Raw genomic sequence first — 24,887 nt, 5'->3', positions numbered from 1 at the left:
ATAAGTTTTGAACTCGTGAAGAAGAGGAAGGAGTTTAATGCAGCAAACGCGACCCTATGGAAAAAAGGTTATAAATTTATGTTAAATTATCCAGCGGTGCTTAAAATAGTTATCCAGGGGCAGCAAAGCAAACTATTCTCGGATCCGGAAAAAGCACGAAAATTTGCAGAACACCTAAAGAACAGACAGAGAAATGAAGAGATATAACAAGAACAAAAATGACAACAAACTATATATAAAGAAGAATAAAGTATAAGTAAGAACTAAGAAGAGAAAGAAAGGGAAGAAAGGAAGTAAGGAGGGAATTAAGAGAGTGAGCTTTGTTATATATGAAGATTAAAAATTTTTCTGGGGGGGCTGGGTGGGGAAGAATAACAGTCACTGCGAAATCAGTTGACGCTGGTGAGCGGATTCACAAATCCAAATGAAGAGGGCAGATGTGATTGCCCGACAAGGGACAAAGGGCAACTCAGAGAGGGGAGGGACTATTGGGGTTAAAGGAATTTTAGATATGGGAATAGTGGAAATATTTTATGTTTTAGAAATGTTGTCTTACAATGTGTTCAAAAAAAGAAAACATAAATGGATAAGAAGGGAAGGTGGTGATGAGGAAATGGAAAAGAAAGATAAACAAAGTATGAAATGGCCATGTTGAAGTATATGACTTTAAATATTAACGGAATACATAACCAAATCAAAACGAAGAAGCTGTTAAATTTACTGAAGAAAGAAAAAACTGATATAGCATTCGTGCAAAAAACACATCTAACTGAAGTGGAACACAAGAAATTAAAGAGAGATTGGATAGGACATGTAACAGCAGCATCATATAATTCAAAAGCCAGAGGAGAAGCTATACTAATCAATAAAAATGTACCAATCAAAATAGAAGAGGAAATAACAGATCCATCAGGGAGGTATGCAATGATAAAATGTCAGATATATTCAGAATTTTGGAATTTACTCAATGTATACGCACCTAATGAAGAAGATCAAAAATTTATGCAAGATATCTTTTTCAAGATCGCAGATACACAAGGGAATATACTAATAGGAGGGGATTTTAACCTTAATTTGGACTCAAACCTGGATAAAACTGGAAAAAAGACTAACAGAAAGAACAAAGTAACCAAATTTATAATTAAATCGATGCAGGAAATGCAACTTTTGGATATATGGAGGAAACAACACCCAAAAGAAAAGGAATATTCATATTATACGGGTAGACATAAAACATGCTCAAGGATAGACCTATTCCTGTTATCAGCCCACATTCAAGGAAGAGTTAAGAAAAAGGAATATAAAGCTTGATGTTATCGGATCACTCACCCCTGTTATTGCCAATAGAGCTAGAGAACATCCCACCAAGAATGTATAGATGGAGATTAAACTCCATGCTACTTAAAAGACAGGATTTTAGAGAATTCATTGAGCGACAAATTAAAATGTACTTTGAAATAAATACAGAATCAGTGAAAAATAAACTTATACTATGGGACGCAATGAAAGCATTCATCAGAGGACAGATAATAAGTTATGTAACTAAGATGAAGAAGGACTACAATCGAGAAATAAAACAGTTGGAAAGGGAAATAACAAATACAGAAAAAGAATTAGCAATAAAGGAAGATACAACTAAAAGAAGAGAATTGACAGACAAGAAAATAAAATATGAAACACTACAAACATACAAGATGGAGAAGAACATGATGAAGACAAAACAGAAATATTATGAGCGAGGAGAAAAACGCACAAAATACTAGCATGGCAGCTTAAGACAGAACAAACTAAAAGAATGGTATTGGCATCAAGGAAAAAGAACAAACAAATTACATACAACCCAACAGAGATCAACGAAAACTTCAGGGAATTCTACGAACAACTATATCAAACTGAAAACGAAGGGAAAGAAGACAAAATAGATGAATTTCTAACAAAAATTGAACTACTGAAATTACAAACAGAGGAGCAAAATAAATTAACAAAACCACTTGAAACAGAAGAAATACAGGAGATATTAAAAAACTACCAAACAATAAAACACCGGGAGAGGATGGACTCCCAATAGAATTCTAAAGACTTATTAATTCCTCCTCTCCTGGAAGTAATGAAGTAGACTGAAAAAACACAAAACACAACAGATTCATGCAAAACAGCAATAATTCTTCTTTGGCTTGGCTTCGCGGACGAAGATTTATGGAGGGGGTAAAAAGTCCACGTCAGCTGCAGGCTCGTCTGTGGCTGACAAGTCCGATGCGGGACAGGCAGACACGGTTGCAGCGGCTGCAGGGGAAAATTGGTTGGTTGGGGTTGGGTTTTTCCTCCTTTGCCTTTTGTCAGTGAGGTGGGCTCTGCGGTCTTCTTCAAAGGAGGTTGCTGCCCGCCAAACTGTGAGGCGCCAAGATGCACGGTTTGAGGCATTATCAGCCCACTGGCGGTGGTCAATGTGGCAGGCACCAAGAGATTTCTTTAGGCAGTCCTTGTACCTTTTCTTTGGTGCACCTCTGTCACGGTGGCCAGTGGAGAGCTCGCCATATAACACGATCTTGGGAAGGCGATGGTCCTCCATTCTGGAGACGTGACACATCCAGCGCAGCTGGATCTTCAGCAGCGTGGACTCGATGCTGTCGACCTCTGCCATCTCGAGTACTTCGACGTTAGGGATGAAAGCGCTCCAATGGATGTTGAGGATGGAGCGGAGACAACGCTGGTGGAAGCGTTCTAGGAGCCGTAGGTGGTGCCGGTAGAGGACCCGTGATTCGGAGCCGAACAGGAGTGTGGGTATGACAATGGCTCTGTATACGCTTATCTTTGTGAAGTTTTTCAGTTGGTTGTTTTTCCAGACTCTTTTGTGTAGTCTTCCAAAGGCACTATTTGCCTTGGCGAGTCTGTTGTCTATCTCATTGTCGATCCTTGCATCTGATGAAATGGTGCAGCCGAGATAGGTAAACTGGTTGACCGTTTTGAGTTTTGTGTGCCCGATGGAGATGTGGGTGGGCTGGTAGTCATGGTGGGGAGCTGGCTGATGAAGGACCTCAGTTTTCTTCAGGCTGACTTCCAGGCCAAACATTTTGGCAGTTTCCGCAAAGCAGGACGTCAAGCGCTGAAGACCTGGCTCTGAATGGGCAACTAAAGCGGCATCGTCTGCAAAGAGTAGTTCACGGACAAGTTTCTCTTGTGTCTTGGTGTGAGCTTGCAGGCGCCTCAGATTGAAGAGACTGCCATCCGTGCAGTACCGGATGTAAACAGCGTCTTCATTGTTGGGGTCTTTCATGGCTTGGTTCAGCATCATGCTGAAGAAGATTGAAAAGAGGGTTGGTGCGAGAACACAGCCTTGCTTCACGCCATTGTTAATGGAGAAGGGTTCAGAGAGCTCATTGCTGTATCTGACCCGACCTTGTTGGTTTTCGTGCAGTTGGATAATCATGTTGAGGAACTTTGGGGGACATCCGATGCGCTCTAGTATTTGCCAAAGCCCTTTCCTGCTCACGGTGTCGAAGGCTTTGGTGAGGTCAACAAAGGTGATGTAGAGTCCTTTGTTTTGTTCTCTGCACTTTTCTTGGAGCTGTCTGAGGCCAAAGACCATGTCAGTAGTTCCTCTGTTTGCGCAAAAGCCGCACTGTGATTCTGGGAGAATATTCTCGGCGACACTAGGTATTATTCTATTTAGTAGAATCCAAAGACAGGGAAAGATTCACTAACACCAGCATTGTACAGACCAATATCTCTACTTAACACAGATTATAAGATAATAGCTAAACCATTAGCAAACAGATTGGCCGACTGTGTACCAAAAATAGTAAAACTAGACCAAACTGGATTTATTAAAAAAAGACGAACAACGGACATTATCCGTAAATTCATTAAGTTAATCCGTGCAGTACAAGGAAACAAAACTCCAACAGTAGCGGTTGCTTTAGATGCAGAGAAAGCCTTTGACAGAGTAGAATGGAATTATTTATTTAAAGTACTACAAAAATTCAACCTACCAGAGAAATATATCAATTGGATTAAAGCATTAAAAAGGGACCATTGGCAAAAGTGACAGTAAATGGATATATATCAAAACAATTTAAATTAAGCAGATCAACAAGGCAGGGATGTTCACTATCTCCCTCACTGTTCGCGTTAGCTATAGAACCACTAGCAGAACTGATAAGAACAGAAAATAAAATACGAGGGATAAAAATAAAAGAGAAGGAATATAAAATCAGTCTATTTGCAGATGACATTATAATATACTTAACAGAACCAGAAATATCAATAAAAGAATTACATAAGAAAGTCAAGGAAAATGGAGAAGTATCGGGGTACAAGATCAACGCAAATAAAAGTGAAGCAATGCCAATGAATAATGCGGATTTCACAAAGTTTAAGAAAGAATCACTATTTAGATGGCAAACACAAGCAATTCGATACCTACGTATACAACAAAATAATAATCTAGGCCATCTATACAAACTAAATTATCAGCCATTAATGAAAAAATTACAAGACGACTTAGAGCACTGGAAAGACTTACCACTAACACTGATAGGAAGGATAAACTGTATTAAAATGAACATCTTCCCAAGGATACAATACCTATTTCAATCATTACCAATTCACCTAACAGAGAAATTCTTCAAGGAGCTAAAGAAAATAAGAAGGAAATTCTTATAGAAAGGGGGGAAACTGAGGATAGCACTAGATAAATTAACAGAATGGTACAAACAAGGAGGCTTACAACTACCAAACTTTAAGAATTATTATAGAGCAGCATAATTAAGATACCTATCAGATTTTTCTCAATCAAGGGAAAAAACAGATTGGACCAGATTAGAGCTCAATAAAATAGGGGAGAATATACCTGAACATATACTATATAAGTGGGATGAAAAATTGGTGCAATGTTGGAATTCACGAGTATTGCACCATCTGCTCAACATTTGGAAGAAATTCACGTAGAAAGGAATAAAATAAATTATCAACTACCAAAATTAATATTGACACAAAGTCAACTTATCCCTTTCACAATAAATAACCTTTCCTTCAGAGAATGGGAGAGAAAAGGGATCAAAAGAATAGAAAATTGTTTTTCGGGAAATAAATTATTATCCTTTGAACAAATGAAGGACAAATATAACTCATGATATAAGGTTTGCATACCACCAACTGAAAACCTACTTGAAGGACAAATTGGGAAACAGTCTGAGGTTACCAGAAGGAAGCAGCTTTGAATATGTGATTACAGACACAATGATAATTTAAAAAATTATAACAAACATGTACATCAAAGTGCAACAAAAGGAGAATGAGGAAACAAACTGTAAACCTAAAAAAAAATGGGAACAAGATCTAAACATAAAGATAAAGAATGAAACATAGGAAAAGCTATGCTCCGGAACTATGAGAAATACAATAAACACGAGGTTACGCATGATACAATATAATTGGTTACACAGGCTATACATCACACCCCAAAAGTTAAATAAATGGGACCCAACAGTATCAGACAGATGTTTTCGCTGTAAAAAGGAAACGGGAACAACAATACATGCAATTTGGACATGTGAGAAAGTGAAAACATTTTGGGAAGATCTAAACCAGATATTAAATAAAATCACAAAAAGCAATATACCAAAAAACCCAGAGATCATCCTTCTAAGTAATATAAAAAAATAAAGAATTTGGACTCGATTTGGATGGAGCACAAAAAAGATTTATTATGATAGCCCTAGCTGTAGCAAAAAAAAATGTATTATGTCAACCTGGAAATTAATGGTACATAGAAATAAATAAATGTATTCCATTAGGAAAAATAACATATAATTTAAGAAATAACATCACAATATTCGAACAAATATGGGAACCATATGTGAAATACAATAGAGAAATCGTACCATGGACCTCCACCACCTAAAATGAAAGAAGGAGAAAACAACGAAATGAACTGACTCAGTATATAAAAGTAAAAGATAAAAATTTCTTTTTTATTTTTATTAAGTGACGACATTATTTAACGGGTTTAATGTATCTTATAGATTGAACTTTAAATAAATAGGAAGGGGGGAGAGGGAGGGAGGGAAGGGAGGGTGGAAAAGGGGAGAAAATGAGACTGTATATTCAAGAGAAAAATGTCTGTATGAATTTTGGTCAGTATGGTTTATAGTGTAAAAAATTAAAAGAAATTTTAAAAACATGTCCCTTTTTTAAGATTTCCACTTGAGAATAATTTTCTGGTGTTTTGTGTGCACTAATTGGATTTCTAAACTGGATAATTAATTGATATTTACAGTCATTTGTTTTACAGCTGCATTCCAATTGTAATCTGGAGTTTATTTGCCTTCAACGAACATTATGCAATGGACCTTTGCAATACAATGCAGTCTCATCAGATCCCAAGCAAATAAAAAATTATGACAAATTGTGGTTGAAGGATAATTAGTACAGTGCCCAAAAAAATATTGTGCTGTCAAATTCATTGCATTGAATATTGGAAATTCATGAAGTTACAGTAAACCAACCCCAATTGGACACAAAAAAGTTCTTGATATTCACAATTGGAAGAATTTGAACTCATAAAAATATGCAATTGCAGATCAGAATTTTACCTGAGTCAATTTTACATCATTAAATACATTTGGAAATGTAATGGTTCAATCATTAATCCTATGGTGCATATTTCACTGTGTTCCATCAATGCAGAGGAAGTTTTTTTTTTAATTCATTTTTAATTTTAAAAAATTTAGACATACGATACACTAACAGGCCATTTTGACCCACCAGCCCGCGCCGCCCAAATACACCCTCAGTACATTTTGAACAGTGGGAGAAAACCAAAGCTCCCAGGGAAAACCCATGCAGACCCAGGAAAAATGTACAAACTCCTGACAGATTGCACAGGATTCGAACCCAGGTCCCATTTTCTGGCACTGTAACAGCATTGCACGAACTGCTTGGATAACCATGCCACTCCTTGCTCAAACTGTGCTGCCCAAGGGTCACTGCTGCGGTAAATAAATCACACACCTTGGAAGTCAACTACCACTTCACCTTGTACCTGATCACATGAAACATTGGACAGATGAGTAAACATTTGTAACATTGGAAGACTTTATATTCCATTAATTTTTCATTGCTCAGCCAGTGTAAGCCGTGACATTCTTTTTTCATGCGATTCTTTTGAGCTGATGCTTATAATTTCCAGATGGCAATTATTATTTATTTTTAAACCTTTGTTTATCAAGTGGCTGAAGACCATTCTAAATGTTACCAGCAGAATGACATTCATAATTCATCATACCTGTTGTTTTTCACCTCCACGTAAGCACCCATATTTGCCTAGAACAGGTCGAATACCCCTTATATGAAAGGCATGGGACCAGAAGTTTTTTGGATTTTTTTTGGATTTTGGAACACCATTTTAAAAAATGCATGCATTCACTCAAACATAAAGATCCATGCATTCACATTACAATACAAATATTGACATATTAGCTGAAGTAGGCAGATATTGCAAAATCTATACTCGATAATGCACTTCTTGCGCCCGCTACGTCCTATTCTCCAATTGGGATTTCTCAACACAATTATGTATTACCTTATGGATTCAGATTTTGGAGGATTTTGCATTTTAGGTTAAGTGGTGCTCAACCTGTAATAACGCCACTACATTTCACCTGTGTATTTTTTCCCCACTCTGCAGCAAATTTAAAAATGTGCTTTGAATTTTACCACACTGTATTATTTCCTATGCAAGTTATTAAAGTAATCTGTGATTCTTTCATTTTTTTTTTTAAATGATCATCAGACACATTATCATTTGCTTTTTATTTGGAAGGATTTGCATGAGTAGAGTAAAAGTGAAAGCAGCAGTAAGCCACAAGATCAATTCAGCCTGCTTTGCAATTCAACTTAGTCATCACTCATCTGAACTTCAGATACACTTTTCATGCCATTTGGCTATCACCTTAAGCTCTTTTCACATGGAAATCCTGCAATACTGCGGTAAGAAGACGTCATTAAGCCGGCTTTGCTTGTTTACACTGAATCAAATATCGCCTGCATAATGCCAGTGTGTCATTTTACACTGCAAGCCAGTTTTCCGGGAGCAAAAGAGACGGGACGTGTAACACAACAGCGTCAGCATCTAGTGTGACGTATAACATATGTGTCAGATATTACCTTCTATAGATACTTGTTTAACTTGATGTGCTTATGATAGCCATGAATATTTATGGCCCTCTTCGAAAGCAAGCAAATTTGCTGCTCATTGTATTCAACTTTTTGATGCGTACAATGGTGGATTCATGCAAGCAACATGTTTGTGTGATCAGAAATATGTTGGAGGAGAAATTGAAGAGAAGCAGAGAAGCAGGAAGACCTTAGACGGATATATTTCGTTCTTGTGAGTCAATTTGTGCTGGTTTCCAATAGAAAAATGTGGGAGAGAGAGGGAGAGAGAGAGAGAGAGAGAGAGAGAGAGAGAGAGAGAGAGAGAGAGAGAGAGAGAGAGAGAGAGAGAGAGAGAGCACTCGAGTCCATGCTCTGGTCTTCAACAATTTTGATGAAGATGAGTGGCGGAGTCATTTTCGTATGTATCAGAACACTTGACTTTGTATTGGAAATTGTTGGGGCCACACATGAGGCGCAAGAAAACAAACTGGTGACAAACTCTGGAACCTTGGATTTGCAGAATGAGGGTATCAAATGCGTGTTGGTGGCAATGATGGTGCACATATTCCCATCATCATACCCCCCCCCCCACCCCCAACATGAAGATGAACCAGCCTACTAAAATTGGGAAGGATGGAACTCCATTGTTCGTTAAGCTGTTATGACCAAAATTGCTAGTAAGGGCCACTGCCTGAGTTACAATTATTTGTCTTTAAGAATTAATGTCTTTCATATGCTGATCTATACATTGTCTTTTTGTTGTTCCATCTTCAGAGATGCATATGTGGGTTGGCCTGGTTTCACGCATGATGCTCGAGTTTTAGCCAACTCGCTTTTATACAGAAAGGCCGAAGATCAATGTGGGTACATTTTCCCACATGAAGCAAGTTTATATTCCCCATTGTTCAGTAATGTATATGTGAATTAATCAATCAATCATGTTTATTTGTCATGTGACCATATTGGATACAATCACAGTGAAATTATGTGTATAAACTGAAGGAATGGGTGACTGAAGCGACTTCAAATAAAACTTATGACAAGTTCAAGGGTCAGATTCAATATTGTAAAACAGCCACCAGAAAACATTAGTGAGCTCACTGTGATCTCAGAGGTTGCATCAAGTATATGTACATTTACATAGGTCTGTCCACAGAAATCCAAAATTGTTAATGAAGTGGAACTCTCCATGCATCTAATTGGAGACCCATCTTACCCCTTCAGGAAGGGGCCTAATGAAAGGGTCTACTAACTACCATGCACTCAATCAATGCCAGTGAAGGTTTAACTGCCATTGGAGTTGGGTTAGGGGATAGGTGTGGGGGAATGTCACAGGATGTGGTTGAGTCAAGACGTGGAATTCCAACTCATCCCCTGAATTATTAGAAAAAGTGCTAATTATGACAATATAGTTAAATAAACTTTTTAAAAACTGCTTCAGAATTCTTTTACAAAGTTTTAAATATGTCATCTAAAGATGGCGCTGGCCCATCGCAAACACAGAGAGGACAACACAAGAAAAAAGTTCTAGCCTTCCCATGGATCCAGGAGGCGAGGTGAAAGCTCACCCAGTGGCAAGTAACAGCCCTTGACCCTCACAACTGTCTCTTTGGGGTGATGGCATCAAGAAAGAAGTTGAACTGCGCATGCTTGGGTAGATACGCATGCGCAGACTGTAATAGCTCCAAGATGTTGCTGGAGCCACCAGTGTCTCTGCTGGCTCTCGTGCATACCCATCGCTATTCTAGGAACAAGGTTTCTCTGTCTGATTTACAGGCCAGCGATAAAGAGGAAGAAGATCAAGAAGAAGAGGTGACAAGAGAGATGAAGCCTTTTAAAGATAGGAAACTGAAAATGATGCAAGACGAAGAATGTAAAATGCCCAATTACTCAAATACTTAGGAAAATAAAAACAAATATGAAAAATTTAGATAAGTGAATCAATTCTCTTCAGCAGATGATCTCCTATGTTTAAGCAGTTATTCCAGTTCTTGATTCTCCCACAAGAAAAATAAATGTCTTCTACGGCCTCTGTCAAGACCACTATCTTCCATGAGCCAAGCCAATATGAGCCACTCGATTATTTTCTGAAACACTCTCTTTATATTTGCTGCTTCTTTCTTGAAATTGATAAAACAATATACCATGGTGATGTATTCGTGAATAGCTGAAACAATTTTGCTCATCCATGACATTCACAATGAGATTATTCCTCTTGTCTCATTTTCATGTCTGAAACACATCAACTGTTCTCTTGAAGGATTATGGGGAAAGGGCAGGAAAATGGAGCTAAATCCAAGGCAAAATCACCCATAATCTTATTGAATGCAGAGCAGCTTCAAAGGGCCAAGTGACAACTTCTGCTCTTTTCATGTTCTTTTTATCTGATCTCTTTCTCAAATGCCAAAATAAAGTTATCTTACTTGCAATGGAATCAAATTTTAATTAATTCACCATCCAAGTCTGACCAAAAATAGTTGAAATCTGGTATATATATCTATATATAGATATAGATATTTTTTTTAAATCAGCAATAACCAAATCATATCCCCTTTTCATAACCTTTGTGACCTTGATAAAAGGCAGAAAAATTCACATTTTGTGTGACCTTGATCACTCGCTCTACTGCTTCATTGAGCTCATCCTCCGATTTGATAATACTGATATTCCTGTAACACAGTTAATTTTACTCAGTATGATTTTTACTTTATTCCCCTGTAACAGGTCTATTCAAAGGAGCTGATTCGTTGAGTAGAAAATGTGTATTCTTTGTAATCTTAGAACATTATATATCAATATTGTTTCCATGTGACTTGCTTCACTGTGCATTATCTGTTGCAATCAATTCCCAACATTAACAAAATATGAGCAGTCATGTATTTGGTGCACATGAAGGGCAGTGCAGCAGAACTCAAGGGTAAAAGGTGGGTAAGCATCATGGGATCTTCATACAGCCAAGCACACATAAAGCTTTCAGAAGGTGATGTTATCTTGAAGGTGCTAAGGTTCATGACTTTTGGATAAATGCATGCAGACCTCGACATGAAGAAGAGAACGTTTCAGGAGGTCATCAGCTCTGTGATTCAGCCAGAGACAAGTCTGGGCAGGGGACTAGAATTGGATGGCACGAGTTCCATGGATTTTAAATACTAACTATCTGCTTTCTGATGGATTCACCGGAGAAAACCATGTCACAATCATTAAAATATTCAAGTCTCATTCTGATATCCACAAGACAGCTGAGAGTGCAAATTAAATGCTGGAGATGCTTTGCAGGACAACCCATGATCCAAAGCTGATTCTATGTCTGCACATCAAGTTGCTAAGGAGCAGCAGGTGGATAAAAGAGGAGGGTGGGGTGAGGGGGCATGGAAAATTGAGATATCAGTTTAAATTAAAGGGACAGTGACATCGGAGCGATAAACATCAAGTATTTAAGAACCAAGGAAGAATGATGTTACTGAGCTAGATAATAGACAAGAGAGACAGCAGGAAGATGATACAGTCAATCAAATCCAAGCTGATACACAGAGTTGTGGAGATGCAATGTAGCATGGTTACCACACTTGCAGGCATTAAGAGTTTAATCATGGCACAAGATTGCTTGAGAACTTGGTAGGAACTTAAACTGATTGGAATATATTTTTTTTCAAAAGGGCAATAACTTTTAATTCATATATCAAAACTAAATTATTGAATAAAAACTGAGCTTCTCGTGTCAGCACACTTGATCATTTCCCAAATCAAAAATTAAATTGTTTTCTTTCATGAAAAACAAACAAATATCAATTTTTCCACCAAGAGAAAAGGTTTTGCACAGATCTAAAACACTGAGAAAGTGATGAAAAAGGAACTGTAAAAAGATATACTCCTAGTTAAAGAAGTTGGTGAAAACTGAATCAAATTTCAGTTAAAAAGATTGTGTCCATGCCAGATCTCATTCCAACACAAAAGCCTAAACTCTTCTGTTTGGAACGAATCATGACTCAAAAGTTGTTGGGTGGGTGGTGGGGTGATGGGGGAAGTAATTCTGTGAAGAATGTCGTCATAGAGATTAGAAGGGGAATGTCCTTCGTTCCAGAGAGATCAGCCAGTTAGGAAAGGGAAAACAGTTTAAGATTAAATCAATTGTTCATAAAAGTAGAGTGTGGAAAGATTTTTTTTTAAAGAACACGCTACGAACATTATGATCAATTACTCAATAATTACCCTTGTTCTTCCTGGTGCTCAAGAACAACGGATCTTCCCATAATAGTAATTTAAAATTCTCAGCCCTTATTTCCAACCAATTTTTATTTCAGTAACCACCTTTGTGATTTCAATCCTCTCTGTTCTCCCCGTCTCTCAACCCACAAGAGTCACTTGTGCCCATCACAGAAACATTATTTCTACAACTTAGGCCATCTCCTATTTTAGTTTCCACACTTTTAAAATATTATGAACCTGACCACGAAATTGGAAAGTGTTGAATTTGTCTAAGCATTAACATTTTACCACATGGAAATGTGAAAAAGTCTGTACTTATTTTCAGATGAGTCCTACATTTCAAGCTCCAAATGAACTTGTAGTTCATCAGAGCATCAAACTTAAAGGGCTCACAGCATTTACAGTGCAATTATATTTTTCTGGACCCAACTGATCAATACCATTGCTTTGACTCTTTACCATATATTCACCCATCCACTTCAACCAACTTTGAAATGTAACACAATTTTTTCAGATGCAGGTGAAAATTCTGCAATGTTTCACTCAACAACATTGCCATAATATGTCATGAAGAAAGACTTGAACAATTCCAGAGGCCTTCATCATCGCCTTCTCAAAAGGAATCGCTACGAGTTTTACTATTCTTGATGCACAAACTGAGAATAAAAACAAGAAATTTGCTTTTCCTTTCTCATACTTGTTATCGTGAGTTCTATATTTGAACCATTGAATGCCACAGCACAGATGTAGGCCCCTTCGGCCCTTCTAGTCTGTGCAGAATCATTTCTCTTTTTGCCTAGTCCCACTGACCTGCACCCAGTCCATAGCCCTCCATACCTCTCCCTATCAAATGTACCTAGGTAAATGTATCCATGTACCTATTAAAATCTTCAGAAATGTTAAAATTTAGCCCACATTCACCACTTAAGCTGAAAGCTCATTCCACACTCCAATCACTCTTTGTCTGAGGAAGTTCCTCCTCAACTTTTCTCCTTTCACTCTTAACCCATGCTGGTTTGTATTTCATTTACCCTCAGTGGAAAAAGCTGATCTACATTTTAAATACCTCTATCAAATCTCCCTTCATTCTTCTACGCTCCAGGGAATAAAGTCCAAACCTGTTTAACCTTTCTCTACCATTCAGTTCCTGAAGTCTGGGCAACATCCCAGTAAATCTTCTCTGCACTCTTTCTATCTTACTGATGTCTTTTCTGTAGTTAGGTGACCAAAATTGCACACAATACTCCAAATTTGCCCTCACCAATGTCATAGATAACTTTGCCATAATATCCCATCTCCTATACTCAATACTTTTATTTTTGAAGGCAAATATGCCAAAAGCTATCTTTACAACCCTACATAACCGTGATGCCACTTTCAGGGAATTGGGTACTATATCAGTATTCCCAGATCCCTTTCTTCTACTGCACTCCTCAGTGCCCTTCCATTACCGTGCATGTCCTTTCTTGGTTTCTCCTTCCAAAATGCAAAACCTCACACTTGTCTGCATTACATTCCATCTGCCATTTTTCAGGCCATCTTTCCAGCTGGTCCAGAAACCTCTGCAAGCTTTGAAAACCTTCACTGTCCACTACGCCTCCAACCTTAGCATCATCTGCAAACGTTTTGATCCAATTTACTACATTATCATCTAGATCATTGATATTGATGACAAACAACCAATCTCTGAGGCACACCACTAGCTACAGGCCTCTAGTCCGAGAAGCAGTCATTCACCGCTACACTCTGGCTTCTCTCATCCAGCCATTGTGGAATCCAGTTCACTACTTCATCTTAATAACTAGTGTTTGAACCTTCCTGACTAACCTCCCATGTGGGACCTTGTCAAAGACCTTACTAAATTCCATGTAAACAATATCCATAGTCTTTGCTTCATCAACTTTCCTGGTAACTCCTCAAAAATCTCCATAAGATTGGTTAAACACAACCCATTATGCACAAAGCCATGTTGACTATCCCTATTCAGTTTTTTGCTATCCAAATACAGTACAACTGTGATTATTCAAAATGGTCAGGACTGCACCTACGTCAGGTAAACTTTTTGTCCCAAGAACTGGTCACTTTTAAAAAACCTAGAAGCAACAGTAAATCACTTGTAACAGCGTTTAAACTACAACAAAAAAGGGAAGTCTTTTTAAGCATTAAAATAATGTTTAATCCTCATCAAAACAACTGCCGGCTGCCACCAATAACCTACGCCTCCCCACCCGTGACCCCTCTTGTACCGGGAGCCCAAGGTTCCCACTCCTGCCCAGGAGTTTGAGGTTCACGCTCCTGCTGGGAACCTGAGGTCCGCACTGCTGCCAGCAGCCTTATGACCCGGTCAGTTAGGTTCAAAAAATTTTGGATAAATGAAGATTTGGAAGAATCCGATTTCGGATCATTGCAATTGAACTCTAATTGTATGTCTGATCTCTTTGAATACTTCCCAATAATTTACCACCTACTGACGAAATTTCCAGTTTCTTTTGTAGCCTTTATCTTAAATCAACATGAGGCATCATCCAATCCTCTGACACCACACCCATGGCTTAGGACATTTTAAATATTTCTGCCAGAGCTACTGCAATTTCTACACTAGCCTCCTCAAGGTCTGAGGGAATATCTTGATTTATTCACCCTTAATTGATTTAAGAGAGCAAACACTTCTTCCTCTTTAATCTGTATTGGTTCCAAGACTTCACTGCTAGATTTCCATCCATACCACAACTCTGTGCCTGTTTCCTGAGTGAATACTGATGAAAAAAAAAGCAAAATCCACCCCCCCCCCATCTCTTTTGGCTCCATACAAAGCCGACTATTCTGATCTTTAAGGGGACCAATTTTGTTTCTTGCTATCCTTTAATATACCTGTAGAAATCCTCAAGATTTTCCTTCACATTGTCTGCCAAAGCAACCTCGTGTCTTTTTTTTCCTGTTTTGATTTCTTTCTTGATGTTCTTCTTCCATTTTTTAAAATCCCCAAATCTTTTGCTCCATGTTGCCTACACCTGTTATACACTTCTCTTTTTCCCTTGAAAAACAAGGTTCCCTCAGCTTGCTAACCTTGCCTTTGATTCTAACAGGAACATACAAGCGGTGTACTCTCAAAATTTCACTTTTAAAGGCCCTCTACTTACCTTGCACATCCTTGCCTGAAAACAATTTACGGTATCCCAATCCACAAATTCTAGATCTTCTCTCATTTCCTCAAAATTTTCTCCAATTTAGAATCTCAACCCCGAGACCCAGACCTATCATTCTCCATAATTAACTTGAAACAAGTAGCATTATGATCACTGGAGCCATTATGTTCCTCTACTCATACTTTTGTCACCTGTCCTGTCTTGTTCCTTTATAGGAGATCCAGTATTGCACTCTCTCCAGTTGGTACCTAAATATAAAGATTTACAAAGCTTTCCTGAACACATTTGACAAAATCCAAGCCATCCAATCCTTTTACATTATGTCAATACATGGACAGTTAAAATCTCCTACTATCACAACTTAATGTTCCTGCAAATGTCTTCTATATCTCTACAGATTAGCTCCTCCAATTCTCGCTGACTTTTGGACGGTCTATAATACAATCCCATTTCTCATTCCTCAACTCCATCTATAATCGCCTCTGTAGAAAAGCCATTTGGTCTGCCCTGCCTGAGCATAGCTGTAATATTTTCCATGATGAGCAATGCCACTCCTTCCCCCATCCCTGTTCTATCACATCTAAAGCAATGGAAGGCTGGAACATTGAGCAGCCAGTCTTGCCCCTCCAGCAACCAATTTTCACAAAGGTCCACAATATCATAATTCCACATGCCAATCTATGCTCTAAGATAGTCATCCTTTCCTACAGCACTCCTTACATTGAAATAGATGCATTTTAGAAAATTTTCACCACCTATAACTCGTTGACTTCTAATGGAGCATGTAATTTTCACTTAATCTTTTCCCCTCCACAACCCTCTATCTGCTCTGGTACTCCAATTCCCACCCCCCTGCTAATCACTGGAAAAGCAAAAGCAAACTCTCTCACAAGGATATTAGTCTCCCTCCACTTCAGATACAAACTGGACCCACCTTCTCTGGAAGAGACACCAATGATCCAGAAATCTGAAGCCCTCTCCCCTGGACCATGTCTTTAGCCATGTGTTAAGCTGCATTATCCTCCTATTTCTAACCTCACCAGCACATGGCATGGGTAGCAATCCTGAGATCACAACCCTGGAGGTCCTGTCCTTCGACCTAGCATGTAACTCTCTAAACTGTCCTTGCAGGACCTCCTCACCCTTCCTACTCACGTCATTGGTCCCTCTATGGACCATCTGTCTGCCTCCTGAGAATGCTATGAACTCAATCAAAGATAATCTCTGACCATGGCACCAGGAAGATAGCATACCATCTGGGATACTCAATCTCTTCCACAGAACTTCTTCCGTCCCCCTAACTCTGGAATCCTCTATCACGACAGCTCGCCTCTTCTCCTCCCATCCCTTCTTAGCCACAGGACCATTCTCTGTGCCAGAGACCTGATCATCATGGTTTGTGCCTGGTAGGTCATCCCACCCTAACAGAATCCAAAATGGTATGTATACTTGTTATTTGAGGGGAATGGCCACAGGGATGCCCTGCATTCCCTGCCTGTTCCCTTTCCCTCTACTGACTGTCAATCATCTAACCTCCAGGTGTGATAATATCTCTAACTCTGTAATGCCCTCTGCCTCTCGAATATTCCGGAGTTCATCCGACTCCAGCTTCAATTCCTTAATTCGGCTGATCAGAAGCAGCAGCTGGATGCACTTCTCACAACTGAAGTCATCAGGGATACCAGTGGTTTCTATGATGACCAACATTCTGCAAGAGGTGCATTCCCCTGCCTTGGCTGCCATTCCCACTGTTCATAACTCAAGGAACAAAATATACGATGCCTAAAACCTGCCCTTACCTGTGCCGACCTGCTGAATCCTTTTTCTTCCTCGAAAAGGGTGGCCTTTCTTACTTCAACTCCTACTAAACCTCACCGCTTACCTGTTCTCGCCAAAGCCTTACCATCTGATTCAGTCCACTCAGACAGTAACCACTCCACTACACAGTCCCTCACTTTTTGCATAAAAACTTTCACCTTCACGAACTAGAAACATGAAATTCTAAGTGGTCATGCGACACTCCATCTCTGGTAGAGCAAAGGAATTTGCCATTACAGTTCACAAAAAGAGAAAACATATCAGTAAAAATACTGGTCTGTCTGTGCATACAAACAGAAGTCAATTGCTAGGAATGATTTCCAGCTTGTTGCAACAAGTGATATGGCTCTTCCAATTTATGTTTCCCAACAACAACGACTTTTAATTGAAATGAAGTCTAAACTTCACCTCAGTGACCACTGAAAATATCTCTGCCAAAATACACTTAAAAATATTGCATTTAGACTTATTTTCTACTGCTATAGAAACCCTTCAGCAGGAGAAACAGTCCTTTCAGCAATTGAGTCTGTGCTGAACTATTATTCATCCTTGGAGTCACCAAGATTTATAGCAGGAAACCAGGCCTCTCAGCCCAGCTTGTCCACCTTGACCAAGTTGTTAACCCAAGCTAGCCCCATTTTCTTGCATTCAACCCATATCCCTCTGAAGCTTTCCTCTCCAAGTACCTGACTAAATGACTTGAAAATGTAACAATTGAACATGCAAAATATTACAATTGTACCTGCCTTGCACACTGGAAGATTCTTGTAAGTTATGCACTTCAAAATGCAAGAGTTTAACTTGCTGGCAAGCTCAACATTAATCTCAGATGTAGCAACATCCAAAGACAAACTTGGAAGGAAGAGAAATACATTCATAGTGTCTTATAAGCTCTTGGAGAAGGAAACAATCACAGACAACAATTGATGGGACTTGCCAGACTATTCACCATCAAATTCCAAACTGTAAAAAATTGATTGGCTGTCAAATATTTTTCTAATCATTTTGTTGCTGAAACTTGCTCTAGTTCCCTGCATATTATAACAGTTGCTGGTGCAGAACCAATTATTTGCAAGACCTCAGTTTTGGATTGGGTTGGCTTTCATCAGCAAGTTTTAATTCTTTTTCCCCCATTTTTTTTTTCCTGATGACAAATCACTTAGGCAGAATTGGGAAAGGTAGGTACATTGATGGGGTATGCATTAGCCTTGAGATAAATAAACTCAAGCCAATTGTATTCCCAAGTCAGTAGAATGCAATCAGACTTTGCTATTTTCCATCAATACAGCATTTTTGATCTTTTAGTTCCTGAAATAGAAGGGAACACAAGCTCTGAAGGCTGCACAGGAATACCACACACAGAGATGATCTAACGTGTCCAAGCAGGAATTGTTCGGAGAAGTGAAAGAACCGGGGGTCTTCAACTTTTCAAGGAGTGAGAGATAATTTCACAAGGCTAAAATAAGTTAATGTTTAAAAATTCATAAATCCTAAATTCTACCTCAAGCAATATCACAAAGGGAAGACTGGAAGAAAATATTTAAACCAACCAAATAGAAATTCAGTATCAGAATTATAAACCTCACATAATTAGTGTGATTTTGAGCTGTAATGTGAACGCAAGAACCTCGCAGTCATCGAAGAGACAACTGGTCATTGCTCTGGGGAGCTTGGTTTCTGTAGATTGACGATCCAAGGTAAGTCAGCTCAATAATCTTTCTCATCTGAAGTTATCTGCCAATATTTGAAGGTCTTCACATTGATGAGCAAGATTAACAATTTCTTCTGTGGAATGGCAGCACAGCCAAACCCAAGAATCCAAGTTCGGATGGATAAAATATTTTTGAAATATCTCTCACAAGTAACACATACAATTTGGTAAAAAAAAACACGTTGAAAGCATCGAGGGAAGAGCATTTATTTATTTTGCATTTTCAGTAGAGGGGGCATGGTTAGTGAGATGTTATTGTAGCATCAGCGACTTGGGTTCAAATCCAGCACTATCTGCAAGGAGTCTGAACGTTCTCCCAGTGTCTTTGTGGGTTTGTACCGGGAAGTTTGGTTTCCTTTCACCATTCAAAATATTCAGGGGTTGTTGATTAATTGGAGTATTTGGGCAGCACAGTCTCATGGCCAGAAGGGCCTGTTGGGTCATATGTATGTCTAAATTTAAATTTAAAATTAAAATAACAATCAAAGGTGTGAAATTTCTTTACTGCTTTCAGCAAAGAAAATACACTGTATGGAAAATGGAACAAGTATACTGACACCATTTTCTTCAACAAATTAAGTATCACAGTGATTTACTTACATTAGTAAGCATTTAACTAAAATAACTTTCCACAAAGCGATTCAACTTAAATGAATTCCCTTTTATACTCAAGCACTTTGAATGTCTTCCAGCACTGTCTACGATCATTTATCACTTGAATATCTGTCAAAACAAAATGAGTTTACTTTCAAAGATTTTTGGCGCTTTCAAATGAGGGACTCTCAATGGCCTTCGACATACATACTCTATTTTCTTCATTGCTTAGTAAAGGAAACCCCTAGTCCCTGGATGGTCTGGACTATGAAGGAGTCCAGTTTTCACTCCCTAATTAAGAGGCCTGGGAAGCAACACAGTTGCACAAATCAGAACATCCGTCTTTCATCTCCTTGTTGCCCAATATCTTTACATTTCCCTGCTGCTTAAATTAGTTGCGCTTGTTGTTCTAATCACCTTTATACACATTGTGACAGTACAGATTCTATCTACATATGTACAGATGGTAGTGTAGGATGACTGTGATTGGCTTAAGAGTGTAGCCACACCTACTGGCAGGTCTTAAAAGGATTGCTCCTAGCCAAACCAGGTAATTCTGGATTGGTCGACCTACTTGCTCCAACCTTTTAGTTAATAAAAGCCTTGGTTTGGATCAACAAGTCTTTGGTTCTTTCGACACGCTCTACACACATCTCAATTAAAAGGCTGCAAATACACTGTCTGAATCATTGTTAAACTTATCATGGCAAATTTCTGAATTGGACAGCAGTAGCAATTCCTAAATCGCCCCGGATGACCAGATGGCATGGTCGAGTATCAAGACCCAACGTTCCTCTGACAATTCATTCTTTCTTTTTATATCTTGTAGACAGCCACTGCCATTGGCTGCTCTGCTCCTGTTGCAATCAATCGCATTGCAGCCACCATACTCGCAAAAGCCCACTGCATTTGCACGAGCACTGTGACTATGGGCAGGGAGCAGATGCCATGCTGTGGGCTCTCTCTCTCTCCCTCCAACCCTGTCTAGCATGTTTGGTTGTGTTCAGTAAAATCTTTTGTTTGGTTTACCTCACCCGCTGACTCGACTCGTTATCAAAGACATTATAACAAACATGATGTCAGAAGTCGGATCAGGAGTACCCCAAGCCTGAAGCCTTCCAAATCATAAATCTGTCACACTAAGTAACTACAACCACATCTTGCATGATCGCCATAATGGCGGACTGATTCAGGTGGCCCAACCCACTCACATTTGATGGAAATGTGGCTGAGAACTGGTACATTTTCGAACATATTCAGGGCGGCAGCACATAATGGCAAGCCGGCCTGTACCAGGGTGTACATTTCGTTAAACATGACAGGCCTGGAAACCATTGAAAAGGAGAGTTTGTTTGTGTACGCAGATGGTGTGTGACGGGAACTTCATTATCAGCCTAGCTGAGTCGAGAGAGGACCCTAAATGTTCAAAGTGTAAATTTAGAGAAATGTGCAACCCTCAGAGAAATGTGACTATAGGAATGAACAAATACAACATGCGAGGCCAAAATCCTGGTGAGTGAATATACTCCTACATCAGCAATTTAAAAATCAGGGTGAAAACCTGCAATTTTGGCACACTCTGTGAAGAGCTAATTAAAGATAGAATGGTGTCTGACATTTGTGACGATAATATGCGGAAAGCGATCGAGCTGAAAAGGCCATCGTAACATGCTTAGCATATGAAACTACAGAGGAAAACAGTAAAAGGCTGGCCTCTCTACCACAGCAGGCCACAAGCATTGATGTGATACAGGCGGGACCGATAAGCAGACAGAAGGAAGAGCCAGACAGGTCACCTCACACCCAGGAAATTGTGCAGCAACTGCGGAGGAGACCACACGAGAAGGGAGATATGCCCAGCACAGCATTCAGAGAGCAGTGCAGAAACAGCAGTAAATGGAACCACTTCAGCAGATGCTGCAGATCCAGGCAGCAGCCCACCGCATAGACCTGACGCAAGAGGACCATCGACCATTTGGAACCAAATGACCCCGATGATGAGTACTACATCAACGGGCTCACCATGAGGCTGTCAGGAAACCCAGCAGAAACCTAGATCAGAGATAACAATGATACCTTTGATTCCATACAAGTCAATGGCAGAGATGAAAATTGATACTGGGGCTAAATGCAATGGGGATATTCCACCGGCTGAGAAAGACAGAATAAGTCAAACCATGCATCAAGTGTACAAGGCTAGTTGCTTATGGAAGCAGGAGAATCCAGACCAGCGATACGGCACTGCTGCGATGTTTCGTACAACTTTCTTTGTGGTCAATGAGAACGTCATGCTTCTGCCAGGCCTCAGTGCTTGCATGGACATGGGGCTTGTCTCATTCAGCAGAAGTCCATCAGATAAGCCCCTCTGAAGACAATTTCTCACAGAATTTTTTTTCCAGAGTACAGTGAACTTTTCAAAGATGAGCTTGACTCGAAGATAAGACCCGAAGTCTGTCGGGTGCACCACATTCCAGTAGCAATGAAGGATAAGGTCAAGACAAAATGCAGGACTTGAGTGTCATCACTCCAGTCTCAGAACCAGGAAATCTTCAACACAGCATTGAAAAGACCACATCACCTCAGGCACACCATCGAGGAAGTTACTGCATTGATGGCTGGTGCAATGTTATTCTCGGTCCTGGATACAAAGAACTCGTTCTGACAGGTCTTGCTCAACTGCTGCTTGTCACAACTGACCACATTCAGCCCTGCATTTGGTCGGTAAATGTTCCCGAGGATGCCATTTGACATCAATTCAGGCAGCGAGATATTCCAAAGGTTCATGGAATAAATTTTCACCAGAAACCCCTGCATCATCATAGTCAACAACATACTGATAGGTGGCAAGAGACTAGAAGAGCACAACACCAATCTAAGGAAGGTGCTCAACCAGGCACAGAAGGTAAACCTGCGGCTCAACCCGTGCAGTGCAGATTCCGTCTAAATCAAGTCAGCTTTGTGGGACATGTAGGAAGGGTTCATCAGCAAAGCCCTGCAGATGGACCTGTCCAAAATGAGGGTCATCAGCAAAATGCTGGTGCCAGAGGATGTGGCTGCCCTGCAATGATTCCTGGGCATGGTGAACTACCTGGGCAAGTTCATCCCCAACTGCAGTGAACTGACGGCCCTGCTCAGTTTACCCATAGAGATATTGAATGGACCTGGCACAAACAACAACAAAAAGCCTTCGATGCCCTAAAGAAACAGATGTCCTCTCATCTAGTCCTTATCTACAATGATGGTTGTAGACCGGTGACACTGACCTTCAATGCCTCACAGTACAGCTGAGGGGCAGCATGCCTGCAGGATGGAAGTCCAATGGTGTACGTTTCCAGGCCACTTACAGACACGGAAACGAGGTATGCTCAGATTGAAAAAGAGCTACCGGTGGTGGTTTTCGCATGCTCAAAATTCAATGATTATGTCTACGGCAGGCCAGTCAGCATAGAAACTGACCACTTACCTCAGGCTCACTTACCTCACTTATGCTCAGGCTCCAGAAAAACCACATCACGCTTGTACACAAATGCTGCAAACAATTGCATTCAGCCGATGCTTTATCACGGGCTCCCAGAAAATGCACAGTGCAGTAAGTTGAGGAAGAACACACTTTCAGTGTAATGACAGTATCCTCAGCCCAGCTGGATGAACTAAGAAAGCACACAGCAGAAGACAGAATCCAAAACACCCTGGACACCTTCATTATGGGTGGCTGGCTAGCCAAGCAGCACAGCCTGACACCAGCCATGCAACCCTTCTTTCCATACCACGACCAACTGCTATTGATGAAGGGTGATCATGAAGGACCTAAGAGCAGTCACCCCAAGCACACTGCAAAATACGTACATGGAGATCCTGCACAGAGGGCACCCTGGTGCAGAAGTTGTGAAACACAGAGCGAGGGATATGGTCTTCTGGCCAAATATGAAAGAAAATATAGACGACAAGATACAGTCCTGCTCAGCGTGCAATAGTACCAAGCCACTGCAGCTGCATCCGGTACCTGGCCTATCCTGGTCGACCATGGCTACTGACATCTTTCAATGACAGAGGCAACAGCACCTAGTACGAATAGACTTACACTCAGGCTGGTTTGAGATAGACCTGCGCTGGGATACAACCTCTGCGGCCATCATCACCAACTAAACCAACACTTTTCAGTACACAGGGCATCTCACACACTTTTCTCGGATAATGGCAGCCAGAGGTTCCACAACTTTGCGATAGCATGGAACTTCACCCACATCACTAGCAGCCCAGAGTACCCACAATCAAATGGGCTGGCTGAAAGGGGTGAGAAGTGCCACAAAGAGAAAACAGGTCTTCCTCAGCCTACCCAATTTAAGAAACACCCCTGGGCTCGCCAGCACAACAGTTAATGTCGAAGTAGACCAGGACTTCCCTACCAGTAGCAAGGTGACTTCTGGAGCCCCAACCAAAGGACCCGCTAAACAGAAGGCTGACCCAAAAGAAAAGTTACGATAAAACCAAGAGCTGCTCACCCCATTAACTGAAGGGCAAGTCGTAAGAATGCAAAATTCACAAATTTATGACCTCCTGTGTATAATGCAAATGAGCTGCCAGGAACCTAGGTCATACCTAGTTCGTTCAGGGAGGAAAATATACAGGAGTAACAGACAACACATCCTCCCAGAAAGAGAGCCACCAACACCTCAAACTGACCCAGATAATTTGTGGAATTGGAACACGAGCCCGGATTCAATGAGAATACCCCTGTAACCACAGGAGAGACGATGGAAATACCCCTGACACTACAGAAGTGAAGACAATCACGATAAGGTGCCCCATGCCTCCACATCAGCAGAGGGCTATTACAAAGCGCATGCTGGGCGTATCTGTAAGCCAAACCCAAAATAACGGGACTAAACTGGTATGAATGTATATATTGTTCTCGCTTTGACATGGGGGCACCTCAAGAAAGAGGACGGAGACAGCCACTGCCATCGGCTGCTCTGCACCCGCTGCAATCGCACCATACTCGCAACTGCGGCTGCGCATGCCTGAACACTGCGAGGGTGCTTTAGTTGAATAGAATACTAGCAGGGAGTACTAGCAGGGAGCAGATGCCATGTTGCAGGCACTCTCTCTCCCTACCCTGTTCATTATGCTTGGTTGTGTCAGTAAAGTCTTTTATTTGCTTTACCTCACTGCCGACTCATTATTAAGCAGGCACTAATGAACTTATCTCTTCTTTACCTCTCTATTAATAATAGGATTACTTTTATTTAAGAATT

At 40.2% G+C, this 24,887-nt stretch overlaps 1 protein-coding gene and 1 long non-coding RNA gene across 2 annotated transcripts in view; one reads left to right on the top strand and one right to left on the bottom strand.

Annotated features, from left to right (window-relative positions):
• Positions 1 to 10,051, top strand: part of LOC138762648 (uncharacterized) — a 34,444-nt gene extending 24,393 nt beyond the window's left edge. The window contains exon 3 of the long non-coding RNA XR_011357017.1: positions 9,934 to 10,051. This is a non-coding gene — a long non-coding RNA (uncharacterized lncRNA). The remainder of the gene's footprint in view (positions 1 to 9,933) is intronic.
• The window catches only part of LOC138763207 (contactin-4-like), a 2,221,540-nt gene that overhangs the window by 1,993,907 nt on the left and 202,746 nt on the right, over positions 1 to 24,887 (bottom strand). The window lies entirely within an intron of this gene.

This window comes from Narcine bancroftii, chromosome 5 (assembly GCF_036971445.1).
Source record: "Narcine bancroftii isolate sNarBan1 chromosome 5, sNarBan1.hap1, whole genome shotgun sequence".
Lineage (NCBI taxonomy): Eukaryota > Metazoa > Chordata > Chondrichthyes > Torpediniformes > Narcinidae > Narcine > Narcine bancroftii.
Note: the sequence above shows the minus strand (reverse complement) of the source record. Positions and strands in the feature narration are given on the sequence as shown.